The sequence below is a fragment of the Suncus etruscus genome, chromosome 10 (assembly GCF_024139225.1).
Source record: "Suncus etruscus isolate mSunEtr1 chromosome 10, mSunEtr1.pri.cur, whole genome shotgun sequence".
Classification (NCBI taxonomy): Eukaryota; Metazoa; Chordata; class Mammalia; order Eulipotyphla; family Soricidae; genus Suncus; species Suncus etruscus.
Genome location: NC_064857.1, coordinates 101,783,896 through 101,796,050, shown reverse-complemented (window position 1 = coordinate 101,796,050; position 12,155 = coordinate 101,783,896). Strand labels below are relative to the sequence as shown.

Below are 12,155 nucleotides of genomic sequence, written 5' to 3'. Positions count from 1 at the left end.
GAGCAGGCATATTTGCAGTAACCTGGAGAGATACCATCAAAAAGAAGTAACTTTAGGTCTGGCAAACATGAACTCTCAGAAGTGACCCTATGATTGGGCTCTTCCATTAGTGTTGTTAGTGGATTGTTTCTCCCATAGGATGTGTTGTTCATTGTGCTCACAGAGCTGAACAGACAGGCGGGGACTGCAGCTGTCAATCAGGAGCACAGCACTAATGAGGTCAAAGCAGCCCCTCTTGCCTCTGCTCACAGCTTGCACTTCTGGCCCTGGACAGCTGTCTGGCAATATGTGCCTCTATTCTTCAGGGGCTCTGTGGGAAGACATGAATGTTGAGATCTGGGCAAATCCATCAGCTTTAATGGCAAATTGACTCCCACTCGACATCCTGCTGATGGACAAGGCAGCCATCTTCACTATGGGGTAGTTGTATTCTGACATCTAACATCTGTTAAGGTGAGTGTGAAACAGGATCTCAAAGATCATTCTAAGTAGCAGCCAGAATGATGAGGTTCTCTTCTCTGAGTCTGGGTTTTCCACTTTTCCTAAAATCTGTTCCCATGGTAGGGTGTGCCACTGTAAGACAGTTGAAGGGAACCAGAATCTAGCTAGTATGTGAGGCAAGGAGCCATTTCATTCCTTTTGGGAGGCAAAGAGACAAAGAACCAAAGCTAGCTATAGAGAAGGCTAAAGCAATTGTACATCAGGTAAGGCATTTGCCTTGCATGCAGCCAATCCAAGTTTAATCCCTTGCATTCCAACGGGTCCCTCAATCCCCACCAGAAGTGATCCTTGAGTACAGAGCTTGAGGTAAGCATTGGGAACTTCTGGGTGAGCCCCTCCACACACACACACACACACACACACACACACACACACACCCTGAAAAAGTCATCACATGGGGCTGCAGAGATAGCATGGAGATAAGGTGTTTGCCTTACATGCAGAAGGACAGTGATTCGAATCCGGCATCCCATATGGTCCCCCGAGCCTGCTGGGGGTGATTTCTGAGTGTAGAGCCAAGAGTGGCCCCTGAGCACTGCAGGGTGTGACCATAAAACAAAAAAAAAAATCATCTCGTTCTAGAAGTCATTTCATTCCTCTGCTATTGTCTCCATGAGTGAAAAGTTTCTCCATGAGTGAAGTTTCAATATCTAGTCCTCCATCCCTCTGGAAAAACTTCCAAAAACATTATTCTTTGTGTTCAAAATGTGTATTGGAGGTGAAATATTGTAGCTCTCTGTGAATCTGACACCTTTTACCCAGGAAACATCTCTATTTTCTCTTCTGCTGACCTTCACAGCTTGACATACTGTGTGTGTGTTGTTCATTCCAACATAGTTAAAGTGTCCATCAGTATAACAAAAAGTGCTGTATCTTCAGGAGAGAGAAGACAACTAAGTGGGGAGTATGCCTTACACTCACTGACTTGGATTTAGACAGCATCCCATGCCCCTGCTCCCTGCCTTTATGGTGGCTGTTTTTAAGGGGAGCAATAGCATATGAAGTGCCTCTAAACTTCCTAAATGGTCATTGAATAAAGGGCATCCTCAGCACCTTACTTGGTCCAAAATATAAGTTTGGCCTCACTTTCTGCATAGACCCAGGGAAGACCACATGGTATCAGACAGAGAAACGAGAGATTGTAAGTGGGACCACTCCTTCTAGCACCTCAAAAGTCAAATAAAATAACTCAAATTGACCCTTGGTCAAAGGTCAACCTTTCATCTACAGACTCAATGGTCTAAAAATTTCCATCATTCTGGTGTTTGACTAAAAAGATACTCATATCACTTATAGTATTTATAATAATTTCATGAAAAAATGCAATGGTCTAAATGAAGTTATTATCTCTAATACCCATGGCCCTGAGTACAGAGAAGAAAAGAAAAGAAATTGAATGGTGGAGGAGAAACACAAATATGAAAGGATGCCAAGTGGTCTCAGGTACATTGATGGTATTAATAAAGGACAGAAGAACTAAATATCCAAGCCAAAGTAAACAACAATGGAATCAAGACCCAAACTCTAACAATGAAAACTTAAAATGGGCCCGTTATACTGGCAGGCTCCGGGACAGGAAGTGGTTGTATGGGATTCACTCTGGGAACATTGGTAGAAGGAGGTCAACACTAGTGGTGGGATTAGCCCTGATTCATTATATGTCTGAAACCCAACTATGAAGAACTTTATAAATCACAATGGCTGCAATAAAAATAAATAAATATTAAAAAGATACACTTAATTAAAAAAAAGATTTTTTAGAGGAGATACTGGAAGTCAAAGCCTTTTTTAGCACCCTGTTGCTTTTTAGAGCCCAGGGGGAGACCGGCCCCCTCACACAGAAGGTTCATGAGTTACAACTGGCTAAAAACAACCCTTTGAGATCTCAGAAAGCACAGGGAAGTGGAGAGTCCAGCCCTCTGTGGGCAAGAATCCCTGGTGTCCTGTACCCCCGTGATTCTTGAAGTTCTCCCACCTAGATACCAAGTAGAAGGCTTCCCTGTGCCTGCTGCAGAAACCGGCCTACATCATCAATCCCACCACAACTCACCCCATTAGGTCCTCAAAAGAGCTAATTCCCCAAAGTACATGGTGGTGGTAGAAGCAACTTGGGAGGAAAATCTTTCATTTCATAAATGTTCCTAGGATTTTGGTCTTGGAGGGGAGGTGGGTGAAGGACAAGAAAAATATGGCTCTAGGTTGCTGACACTGAAGTTGGTCAGTGCAACACTGGTCTGAGTTGACAGTCAATAGGCTGGAAATAGGACTGGAGGAATGCTTGGAATTCCAGTTCCTGGCCTCAGCCTTATCAATATGGAAATAGTTTAACAACACACAAATGTACGTGCAGGCATCCCAAAGTAAATTATTCCCATACCTGCTGCAACCTTCCTGAACATTCACCTGGAATTATGATATGATGGTAGCAAAGACTTTTGCAACTATTATATTATCTCCCTTTTCTCTCTGTTCTAACAGAGAAAACATTTTGCCTCACACTCATTCGTGCAGATAAGCAAGGTTTTCTACAGATGCTATGACTCCAACATTTGATCTGATTTTTCAAATAGAAGTGCTGTTTTCTGCTTCACACAGAAGCTTCATTTATCAGCTAGTTCTCTTAGTTTGACCCAGAAAACATATCACTTTTCCTCTTAACCTCAGGATCAAAATGTAAGTTTTAGGGGTGACCAGGTGAGTTCTCCCATGACTAGCCAAACCTCCTGCACCCATTTACATGCTATCTCTCCCAGCCTGTCTAGTCTTAGAGGTTCTGAATTATTTCTATCAGGAGTGAGTTGGCCTTGAGTTTGGGCTTTGAAATCTATCTGTAGTTTTCTACTTTCAGACAGGTATGAAGTGCTTTTTTTAATTTAAAATTTAATAGAATCACCATGAAATACAGTTACAAAGTCTTTCATGGTTGAGCTTCAGTCATAAAATGTCCAACATCCATTTGTTTTCCATTGCACATTTCCTACCACCAATGTCTTCAGTTTCCCTCCCACTTTCCTCCTAACTGCCCCTGCCTGACTTTATGGTAGACATTTTCCTTCTTTCTCTCTGCCTTCATTTTGAAAATTGTGTTTTCCAATATTGCTAATAAAGGAGTATCATGTATATCACTTTAGCTCCTTTCAGCATCCAGTTCTTGTTCAGAGGGATCAGTTCCAATTATAATTGTCATAGCAGTTTCTGCTCTGCCCTAACTGCAGTCCCTGTTCTCTGAGCAAACTTCCTACCATGGACCATTCATTCATCTTGGTCCTCATCTCTTTTGTCTTTGGGTATTATCACCATGCTCATTCTTTCTTTATATGTGTGTGAGTACAATCATTATGGCTATTTTTCTCCCTTTGACTCATTTCACTCAGTTTAATATTCTCCATATCCATCCATATATAAGTAAATTTCATGACATTTTCATAATAGCTGTATAATATTCTATTGCCAAGATGTACCACAGTTTCTTTACTCATCTGATCTTGAAAACTTTGGTTGTTTCCAAATTCTGGCTTTTGTGAGTACTGCTGTAATGAACAAAAGAATGCAGATGCTTTTTCTACATTGCATTTTTGTGTCTTTAGGATATATATACATATATATGATATATTGTTGAGTTGTATGGGTACTCAATTTCTAGTTTTTAAGGAATGTCCATATTGTTTTCCCAAAAGGCTAGACCAGCCTACACATTTCCACCAACAGTGAATGAGAGTCTCTTTCTTTCTGCATATGTGCCAGCACTAGTCGTTCGTGTTATTTATTTTTTATTTTTAATTATAAGAACAACGATTTCCGTGTTCTTTTTGATATGTATCAGTCTCTGGACGAAGATGATGCTTCATGTTGTTTTGTTTTTCGTCTCTCTGATAAGTAATGATATGGGGTGATTTTAACCTACTGAAATCTCCCAGTCCTAGGAAGAACAGAAGTAGCAGCTTGCTGAGAAAGTCTCCTTCTGGGAAAAACGGGCCTTCCTCTGGGCCCTTAAAGCTAAGCTTCAAAATTGTTTTAGTGAGAATTTTCCAGACCTAGTAATTTGATTAGGCTTATTTTCAGCTCCAGTAAGGCTGCCTGATGGGAATACAGGTCAACTGTAGTGCCTGGGGATCATCAGGGCCCCACTATGCCTTGGATTATTTTTATTTTCTTTTTCTCGTGTGTGTGTGTGTGTGTGTGTGTGTGTGTGTGTGTGTGTGTGTGTGTGTGTAATATATATAAATTTAGTGTCCCTCATCTCCTTCTCCATCATTCCTGCTTCTATATTTTTTAGTTGCATATGAGTATAGAGCACTAGTCTATGACAGTTTACAATACACTCACTAATACCTATTATACTAGACAATTCCTCTGTTTTGTTTTGTTTTTGGGCCACACCCGGTGATACTCAGGGGTTACTCCTGGCTATGTGCTCATAAATCGCACCTGGTTTGGGGAACCATATGGGACGTTGGGAATTGAACCATCCTGGGTCAGCTACGACATGCAAGGCAAACATCTTATCACTGCACCACGGCTCTGGCCCAATTCCTCTGCCTTTTACCAGGAGCAGTATTGTGTAAACTTTAACCAGCTACAATTGAGAGGCAAACAGCTTTAAAAACTTTTTTTTACATTTCCATTAGTTTATGTTGTTATGTTTTGTATTGGGGCCACATTTGGCAGTGCTCAAGGCTAACTCTTGGCTCTGCACCCTGGTGAGCTCAGAGGAACATTTAGGATACTAAGGATAGAACCCAGATCAGTCTCATGTAAGGTAAGAGTTGTACAGTTGTTACAGCCCTGATTTAAAAAAAAATGCTTCCAATACCTACCAAATGCTAGGTATTTCTTTAAAGTTATCTTATAGAGCAAAGATTTTTCTTGACAGTTGCAGCAATAATACAATAGAATCAAATAAAATACTTGAGGTGATACAAATGGCAAACAGAGAAAATAGGAACATTCTTTCCCTGATAAGTGGGTTGAACAGGAAAGTCAAAGGAGCTAAAGGAAGGGGTAGCTATCCTGTGATGGTGGGAGAGGAAATATACCTGTGACAGAACCAGGCCCAATATAGTTGTGAATTTGTCCCAGAAAACCCGAGGGGGTAGTCAAGTTGGGATGTTTAGTGAGACATTAATCAAGACTACTCAAATCCAAAGTTTCTAGAGGGAACAGGAATTGTCAGAGATTTGTGGCTAGATTATATGAATCTATAGTTTTTCTGAAAAGAAAGTGTAATGAGAAGTCCATTCAAAGTTAAGAAGGCAAAATCACAGCAAATCAATATAAAAATAGTTCTCTAGGGCCCAGGATTCTCTGGTTCTCTTTCTGTATTTCTACAATTTATTTCTTTTTTTTTTCTTTTTACTTATTTACTTTTTAGTTTATGGCTATACATGGAAGTGCTCAGGGCTTATTTCTGCCTTTGTGCTCAGAGATCTCTACTTGCAGTGCTCAGGTGACTATATGGTGTACCAAGGATCAAACCATGCTGGCAGATTACAAGGCAAAGCCCCTAACCACTGTACTATTTCTTCAGCCATTGGCAATTTATTTTGCTGAATTTAAAATATATGAAATATTATAATAGACACTGCAAGAGCCAGAAATAGTCATTTCTTGTATTATAAAAATACTAAAATCAAATAATCATTAATAATATATGCAAAATGTCATATATAGACTTGAATCTTTACTTTAATATATACTTTAATCATTATCATACCTAGTCACAAATAGGAAAACTTGTTGCTGCAATAAAATATGATTTTATTTTGCAACATTTTCCAACTAAATAGGGTTTTCCAAAACCAAAACCTCAGTTTCTATCAGTAATATTCAAATTATATTTTAAGAGGCCAGAGCAATAGTACAGAAGGTAGGGAATATGATTGCAGGAATGAGACCAGGTTTAATCCTCAACACCCCAAAGCTCTCCTAAACCTATGAGGAGTGTCCTGTGAGCACAAAACTAAAATTAAGTCCTGAGCATTTCCAGATATGTCCCAAAAAACAAACAAAAAATTTTAATAAAGTTTACTTTTTTTTTTTTTTTTACTTTTTACATTGTCTTTTACTTCACTGCTCTAATTGGAACATTGGTAGTGTATATGAAAATGCCCATCACTACACAAAAGAGTCCATTAGCTTGTCTCCTCCTCCTTGCTGTAATTTCTCAGTAAGTCCTTGGCAAAGACTTCCAACCTACCAGAATAAATGTCATGTGATAGCAAATATAAATGAGCCTACACAAAAATCACGAGTGCTTAATACTGAACTCAAAGAACTATGAAACCTGCTGCTCACAGATTAAGAGACATGTCAGCAATTACCATTGCTTTCTTTGTATTAAGCTAATGTAAGATCCATAGACTTCCAAATAGTTTAGCATTAGAAGTTAAACACTCTGCCTCAAAAGGAAAAATATAAATAAGTTATTTTGCAGTGTGACAGGACATACAAACGTGGCCCTTATTTGGACAAAATTATCAAGTTAGCAAGATTTGGGTTTACTATTTCAAAATTTAGAAATACAGCTCCAGGTGATGTGCCAACACCTGGGATTGCTCTTGATCAATATCTTGCTGTGTTAATCCATAGCCCTCATATCAATATAAGTTTCAATATAATACTTGATAATACTGAACATTCTATGATAATGTATTTAACTGCTTTACGAATACCTTGACAGTGCTCGCTTCAGCAGTACATATACTAAAATTGGAATGATACAGAGAAGATTAGCATGGTTCCTGCACAAGGATGACTCGAAAATTCATGAAGTGTTCCATATTAAAAACAAAAAGAATACCTTAATATGAGCCAGAAATATAATAAAGCAAATAAAGAGCTTGCCTTGCATGCTTCAGGCCTGGGTTTTATTTTCCATACCCCATATGGTTCCTTGAATACCACCAAGTGTGGTCCCCCAGCAAATGGCATGGGGAAGACCTATGCACTGCTAGGTGAGGACTCAAAACAAAATAAATAAATACCCTGAATTTCCATCAAAGGGGGAAAAATAAAGCTTTGTGAGTTTTTATATTTGTCTACTTCATTTTTAAGTGAAGGTAAAACTTAAGATAATATTATGAGTCATTGACATATGCAAGTCCATACCAACTCTTAATAATTTCTGTTAGGATTATATTTACTACTTGGGGTTCGAATGATAGTACAGCAAGTAGGGTAGTTCCATTGCCAGTACTGCCAGTACGACATATGCCAGAGGGTAATTCCTGAGCACAGAGCCAAGAATAACCCCTGAGCAGTGCTGATGAGGCCAAGAAAACAAACAAATATTCATAGTTATTAATGCAGATTTAATCCAATGAACTAAAATGCATAAAATAGCTTCTACTGGTTTATATATTCCTGAGTAGGTTACAAAGATCAAGTCAACTTCTTTTTCAGTACCAAATTCCACCATAGATGAGGATATAACTTAAACACAAGAGGAAAAAAGTGAGAAAGCAAAATATTTGCTGTATGCTGAAAGGGAAGCACAAAAGAAAGGAAAAGAAATAGAAAGAAATCCTTATAATATAAAGTTAGATTTTCCTGTCAGTGGGGTAGGCCAAGAAATGGGCCATCACTTCTTATGACATTGCCAATGTATATTTTCTTTTAGTCATGCTGATTAAAATAAAAGATCAAAAACAACTTCATCTACCAGGATTTAGCAAACATAGTGATGCTTTTGAAAACTGGATACAAGCAAGTTTAAGTTTCAGAAGAGTCCCTGTCTGCAGAATTCAAGGGGGAGGGAAGGATTGATTTACTCAAATATCAGAGCAACATGTTAATACAACGGGAAACATGCAGCTGTTGCAAGTTTGCCCAATTTGGTGTCTTTCATTTCCCAAGCTGTCCTACTCATAAAGTCCCTTGGAGAACAGTTGGGCCAGCAAGGACTGATTCAGAGTACACATTCTCCCTCTTTGCACAAACTCTTTCTCTCTCTCTTTGCAGTGTCAGGTAACATGATTTCTAGGTTCAGATTTAATTAGATTAAGCACTCTACTCTTTTGAGCTGAGGCTGTGACCTGACCATGTCCTATTTCATGATGCCTGTGGAGCTAGGATCCAAGATCTGAAGATTATAGCTTGTCCCTTGTTCCCATGTGTTCAACAGTCAGCGTCCTCTGGGAATAGGCTGCACTTTTCATCATTTGGGTAGGAATTCTAAAGCATGGAAATGTCCTATTTGCTATTGCTGCATCAGCATATTCAGTCAGATTTGGGTCCTATGGGAGAATAACAACACTTATTAGCACTTACACCCTGCACTTTTCATCTACAGGGCCCTTAACCATGTTAGGCTGTAATGTTAGATTTCTCTCAGCAAGACAAAGGAATTCATTTCTTGTCCTTTCAATTTTTTTCCTTTCTACACTCTCTCTCCACCTCTCTCCCTCTATCTCTCTCTTTATTTCTCACACTGCTCATGACTAATCTAATATAGTGAACCTATCTTGAACTTTCTAGATGTACTTTATTTCATCTCTCTTTTTTATTTTTTCAAAAATATAAAAGACTTCAACTTCTTTCATTTTCTTTCAAAAATCTTCTTTTTTGTTGTTGTTGTTTTTGAATTTTCCTCAAGGTTGGTATACCACATCAGCACACTAATTGCTAGTTTTTGTACTCTCTTCAGCATCCCTGTTAGGGTTCCTCTGTGTGACTTGGTTCTTCTGCCCCATGGTCTTCTATTCAATCTCTGGCCTTGGAGGAGAGATAAGTTCTCTCTTTTAGAGGAACCTTCAGCACTCTGCCATATTTCATTCTCGGCCTCTTCTCAACTGCTCTAGTCATTCCTGGCTAAAGTAATTCCACCAAGAACCCTGTGTTTAAATGCCAAAAGTAAACCAATGATTCTAAATTAACATTGCCAAATGGGTCACCTTCTTCAGAATTATAAATCTCTAAATCCACCAAACAGACCAAAAAAACAATCTCCTTAGTTTTTACCTCAAACCTGTTCCTTTCACAGGCAACTCAAACATTCCAGATGCTAAAGTCAGTCATCTAGGTTTATCCTGTTCCCACAATTTCTATTACTCCACACAGCAAAATCATCAGTAAATCTTACTGACTCAATCCTCAGAATAGACACAGAATACAACCACGTCCTTCACCTCCACTTTAGGCCATTTGGCCATGACCTTTCATCTATATTTTTCTAGTATCCTTCCAAACAGTTTCTTTGCCTTGCTTTTCAATAGTTTACTTTCAATAAAGCAAGGGATCTTTCTAATCGCATTTCTAATTTCAAGAAAGTCTGCTTGTCCTAGCACTCTGCTGAAAACTTGCATGTGACCCTATCTCATTGAGAGTAAAAAAAGTCAGTCTACACAGTTCTTTGGGATCTGCCCTCCTACTCCTATTCCTTTTTTTTTTTTTTTTTTTTTACTAGATAATCTCCTCAGGCCAAACTGATTTTTCCACAGTCCAGACCTACCAGCATCCAGCCTCTGGATTCAGGCTTATAACTCTACTCTCCCCTTGTTTGGCACTCTCTTTTGCCCAGTACTCACTGCCTCATTTCTTTTATTCCTTTGAACTTTATGGCATTTCTATTTTTCAATGAGGCCCTCACAACTCTTCTTGTTCTGTTTTCTTCATAGAACTCAATGCCACCCAACATATGCTACATATTGTTGTCTTCACTTTCTTATTCTTTGTTTTGCCACCAGACATGAGCTACATGAAGGCAGTGTTGTTCTTTCTTTTTCTCTATTAGCTTTATCCAGAGGTACATCCATTGAAGACTTACACAATGCCTGACATGTAGGACATATTTAATATTTCTTACATTAATAAATGAGCAGCAGTTTCTCATGTTTCATGACTTCCAAATCACACAAGTATGTTGAAATTTGTGATGCCTGATAGGAATGTATACTTTTCCATACAAAGGAACAATCTCTCATTAAAGAGATATTTGATAATCTTTCATTAAAAATATATGAACTTAGTGTGAAAAGTTGAGGCAACTTATAGATAATGTTGCCTTCTATATAAGTATAGATACAGCATCTGTGCATATATTTGTGCATATGTGTGGGCACGTTTTAAAAATAAAATAAATACAATGCTTATCCCTTAGCCATATGACATGCCTTTTACGTATTCTCAATCTTTAAACACATAGGTATGGTTTGGAGACAGAATGCATGAATTAGATAGATATATTCTGTAGATTAGAATTTTCCCAGTGAACAGTCACAGAGGCTAAGTAAAGATCAATTTTTTTTTGTTTTTTGGGCCACACCCAGTGATGCTCAGGGGTTACTCCTGGCCATGCGCTCAGAAATAGCTCCTGGCTTGGGGGACCACATGGGACGCTAGAGGATGGAACCATGGTCTGTCCTCTGTTAGATGCATGCAAGGCAAACACCCTACCGCTGCATCACCACTCGAGCCCCAAAGATCAATTTTCTATTTCCTCCTTAATAAATAAGGATTCTAGACCAAACAATAACTAGAAATTTAAAAGTGAGAAACAGGTTAAGCCAAAAATTTAAATATCTAAATTTCTAACAGTACTTTTTTTTCCCAAAGTACTTAGAAAGTCAACAAAAATATACTTTTCAAATAAATTTATTCATGGTTGGCTTGACTAAAACTGGCAAGTGTTAGTCAAAAAATGACTCAGAGTAAAAGAAATTAGAAGAATTATAGATGTAGGGTTTAAAATATATAGTGAATTTAAACATACTAAATTACCTTATGCTAAATGCTAAATGAATGGAGAAGAAAATACTCAATAACAACAAATATGCAATATATAGTAGTTGGGTATATAACACGGGGTGGTCGTTTAGGATGGCCTCCCCAAAACCATGGAGGAAGCTGACATCACATTTCCCCACCCACCAACCCATCACAGCATCATCACTGGTCTGAGACCAGCATTTAAGAGAGAAAGTATCTATTTCTATCTATTTCTGTAAGTATAATCGTCCTCTCTGCATATTGCTTGACCAAATAACTTCATTTTTAAAGTGTCATTTTGTACATTCTCAAAATACAAGGAATATAAATTAATTTACACATGCAGGCATGTATAGCCTAAAAATGTTTTTAAAATAAAATATCAGAACCTCAAGGAAATATAAACCTGAACTAAAAGTCTACTCTAGTGGGACAAGTCAAATATGTTTATCATAGTGTTGTAAAAAGACCTCAAAGTTAAGTTGTAAATGTGGCTTTGTGTTAGCCATGCAGTCAAAGAGAAAAGAGAAACAGAACTAGTTACATGACTTTCATGGCCATGAGGAGAAAATATTTCAATTCCTCAGAGAAAGCAAACTATTTCCAGAAATTCAGAGCTGCAAGAATTTCCTCTCATGGGGACATTCTACAGGAGACATAAGTGCTATAGACTCATACCAGGTTAATCTGTAGCCCAGCCAGCAACTTCCCAATGCAGTCCTTGATATATTTCTCTACAAAGTCAATAGCCCATGCGTGAGCTAAATCTATTCAATCAGAAAAGAAGGCAATATCAAAAAAGGATGTTATGGTAATAATACGCAAAGACAATAGAGATGTGGGCCAGGAGGACGATTCCATAGTAGGAAGCTTGCCACAAAGTGTGGAGGAATGCAGTTAAGACAGAGAAGGGACCAGTAGGACAATGATAGTTGGAAACAATCTCTTTG

The 12,155-nt window shown here is 38.3% G+C and overlaps 1 protein-coding gene, 1 long non-coding RNA gene and 1 other non-coding gene across 3 annotated transcripts in view; 1 reads left to right on the top strand and 2 right to left on the bottom strand.

The window, feature by feature from the left end:
- The window catches only part of LOC126020538 (uncharacterized), a 725,825-nt gene that overhangs the window by 370,608 nt on the left and 343,062 nt on the right, over positions 1-12,155 (bottom strand). The window lies entirely within an intron of this gene.
- The window catches only part of CREB5 (cAMP responsive element binding protein 5), a 426,942-nt gene that overhangs the window by 364,820 nt on the left and 49,967 nt on the right, over positions 1-12,155 (bottom strand). The window lies entirely within an intron of this gene.
- Positions 7,180-7,286, top strand: LOC126021598 (U6 spliceosomal RNA). The gene has a single exon (XR_007500101.1). It is a non-coding gene; the product is annotated as a U6 spliceosomal RNA (small nuclear RNA).